Source organism: Frankliniella occidentalis, unplaced genomic scaffold, assembly GCF_000697945.3.
Source record: "Frankliniella occidentalis isolate FOCC.00 unplaced genomic scaffold, Focc_3.1 Scaffold234, whole genome shotgun sequence".
NCBI classification, from domain to species: Eukaryota; Metazoa; Arthropoda; class Insecta; order Thysanoptera; family Thripidae; genus Frankliniella; species Frankliniella occidentalis.
The window spans coordinates 63,707-66,921 of NW_026267360.1; the positions used below are offsets into that span (position 1 = coordinate 63,707).

The 3,215-nt window shown below is 42.6% G+C and overlaps 1 long non-coding RNA gene across 1 annotated transcript; it reads right to left on the minus strand.

Moving 5' to 3' along the window:
• Positions 1-1,366: 1,366 nt before the first annotated feature.
• Positions 1,367-2,154, minus strand: LOC127750683 (uncharacterized). Its single transcript, XR_008011813.1, has 3 exons — positions 1,680-2,154; positions 1,522-1,589; positions 1,367-1,447 (listed from the first exon to the last, which is right to left on the minus strand). It is a non-coding gene; the product is annotated as an uncharacterized LOC127750683 (long non-coding RNA).
• Positions 2,155-3,215: the final 1,061 nt, after the last annotated feature.

Here is a 3,215-nt window from a genome sequence, read left to right on the forward strand (position 1 = left end):
CTCATAGAGCAGCTCGTCCTTCTTAAGCCTCTCAACTTCCATGGTCAGTCCTTTCAATGGTATACTGTTGAGTGTCCTACCTTTAACCGCAACACACCAGGAACAGCAAGCAGCGCAAGTCCAAGGTGAAAATCAGCAAAGCGGAAAGGTGTCTCAAGTTGGCCAATCACAGAAGAAGCACAGCACCTGCCACAGTCCAAGACGTTTAAAAAGCGGAAGGGACAAGAAGCATAACTAAGCTCAAATATAAATGCAAATAAGAGCAAACAAGTACAATATCAAAGTACAAGAAACAATAACCTCAAAGGTGCAGACTCAAATACAAGCTCAAAAGCAAAAGCTCAAAGTACACAATATAAACACTTAAATATTACAAGTGCCTAAGATAATAGAGAATTACAATTCTAAATAGTGATTACAAAAGTAAACAAAAGAACTGTAAACAATTACAAAACTAGCCCCACGTTGGGCGCCAAAATGTAGCCTCAAAATTAAGCAAAGCCCAGAAAAACTAAATTGAAGTTATTGCTAACCACACCGGCCAGCCAGACGGTAAGATTGGGAGGGTTCAACTTTGACTTAAAGTCCTCTATAATAAATGGGCGCCAGGTGACAAGTCACCGTCAAAGGTTATGGCTACAGAAGTTACTCAGGTTAACAATAACAATTCAAAGGCTTTAATAATACAAAGACAAACAATATCACAGCGTGAAGAAGTACAAACACTGACTCCAAGTACCTCAAAATTCAGACACTAACACTCAAACAGGAACTACAAGTTCACAACTTCTCAGAGAAGATAAAGGCTAACAGCCAAACAAATCTTAAACAATTAAAAGACAGAGGACCAGCCTCTAACTAGAGCTAAAAACGCTCCATAAAACTCAAGGTACACAGGCGCTAAACAACCGCCAATCTCAAACGAGGTACAAGTAAGTCCCTCAAACAACCTCAAAATCTCAACTCAAAATGGCTACAAAACAAAGCCAGACATTACAGAAAAGTTCTAGTAAAGCTAGAGAATTCAGATCATAGACCTCAAATCACAAGGTCATAATAAAAGCAGACACCTCAAAGGCTCTACCAAATTACTGCAGTCAAACTGACTATACGCAGAAATACAAATGAAATATACATGAGTCCGGGAGAAACTCTAGAAGAAAGATGAAGCTGAACAGCAACCTCAAAATCACAGCAAGCGGGAGCAATGGCAAAACCAATCAAACATGAGAGCCATAAACACATGGTAGGGTTATAACATAACCAAGAACCCCGAAACAACAAGAGAACAACAGGACACTCAGTATACCGGACATTTTGACCAGGAATATCAATTCATGTTCTTCTGAGGCATCAATAAATTAACTCACCGATCAGGTGTAAAATAAACACTGGGATCCAGTCAGGAAATCACCACAGTGCACATCGGGTTCATCAAAACATGTTCCTACAATATCACATTTCCATCAGTTAATCTCTTCCAGAAAATAATGATCAAAATCAATCCATCGCTCAACTCACCAATACATAAAAGAATGTGAGCCAGCACATAGTAGAAAAAGGCTTGGAACATCAAAATAAAACAGCACCTGTGGCAAAGCACATGGGAACCGGAGGTTAGGCGGGCCATCCATATATCAACATCAGAAATATTACTTCATAGTAATCGTGGCACTCACCAACTTATCTTCAATTAAAATATAAATGCCCTAAAGCATAAAACTGAACTCCAGCAGTTCTCCACTCAAAAGATATCTCCGATGATTAAAGATTAAAAAAACATGCTCTCTACTCCCGTCATTCTCACCGGACTGACAACCGGAAACTGACTCTCCGCTCTCTCTGCTTCCGAGAACGTTCCCGTGACGCCGCGCGCCAAAAGGACCAGTATGGCAAACTGTCATGGCCGCTTAGCGCGCCAATCTCCAATATGAGAAACAGACATGGCGGCACTCCGCGCCAAATTCAAATGGTATGAGAAACGTCACGAGGAGGGAAGGGTGGGAAATTCAAACTCGAGCGCACAAGCGCGAAGCTTAAAACTGAACCGTTAGGCGCCTCAATTTAAAAAACCAACGGTCACCTTAGACTACGGACAGAGATAAAATAAAATGAAAGGAAAAACCAACCAGTAACGAATAGTGATCGTTACAGTGACCCTATGGCTGCTCGACGGCCACAATAAAACGAGTATCACAATACGAAAAAGAATGTGTCCAGTGATCCAACGACATGTGTCAATGTGTCACTGCACCAAACAACATTTTGTCCTTGGAAAGGCTTCACGCTGTATAGTCCGACGACATGCGTCGGTGGCACAACCACCGGCTGTCATAGAGTTGGCAACGAAATTTCTTTGGGCAAAAAAAAATCCGGCTACAAGAATAAGACGGTCGTCATGCAATTATAATCCTTCTTATGTGAGCAGTGAGTCCTTGAGTAAGAATATTAGCTGTCATCTAATTTTTAGCTGAACAGACCCCGATAGTGGTTCTCGCGTTTTCTAGGGCAGCTAAAATAAGCTGATATGGCTGATATTTGCCCCAATCTAGCTAATCACTTCTTCTTCGTGTTACAGTGTTTCAGAGGTGATAAGTACGAGGCTCTAAGGAGAACTTCAAACAACTTCTCAAAATCGACGTGAAAGATACAGGTAACAATATGTTTCAGAGTGTTTATTAGGACGTATTCGAACCAAATCATGCTTGTAGTGTAGGGTACTCTGGTAAAACAAAGGTGCTGAGTCGTGCCTCTTCTGGGGCACTAAACACATTTTTAGTTTAGTGTCTCACAGAGGCACTAAACAAGGCACTAAATTACCCTTACGGTGCTACAAACAAGTGCCTTTACTAAAGGTACCAAACCGTTAGTGCCTTTTAAAGGTAGGAGTTAGCACCTTTGTTTTCCCATTGTAAACAGACTTTTTTCAAAAAATATACAAACCTGGTTTAAAACGTTTAAAATCTGATGAAGATGTGCAAAAGTACACGTCTAACCTACGGCTCGGTGGAAGAGCTTGTTCGCTTCGCCTCCCTCGCCTCACCCAACTTCCGTGTACTCCACTTCCGTGTAGCCTCCACCGCCCCATCCCCGCCAGCCCTGGTGCCCTGGTGGTCGGGGGAGGAGCTAGATTTCACACTTACTAGCGGTAAATACACTGACCAGACTGGGATTGCCGTCCCGCGACGGCGGCTCCTCTGCGCCGGGGGGCGGGG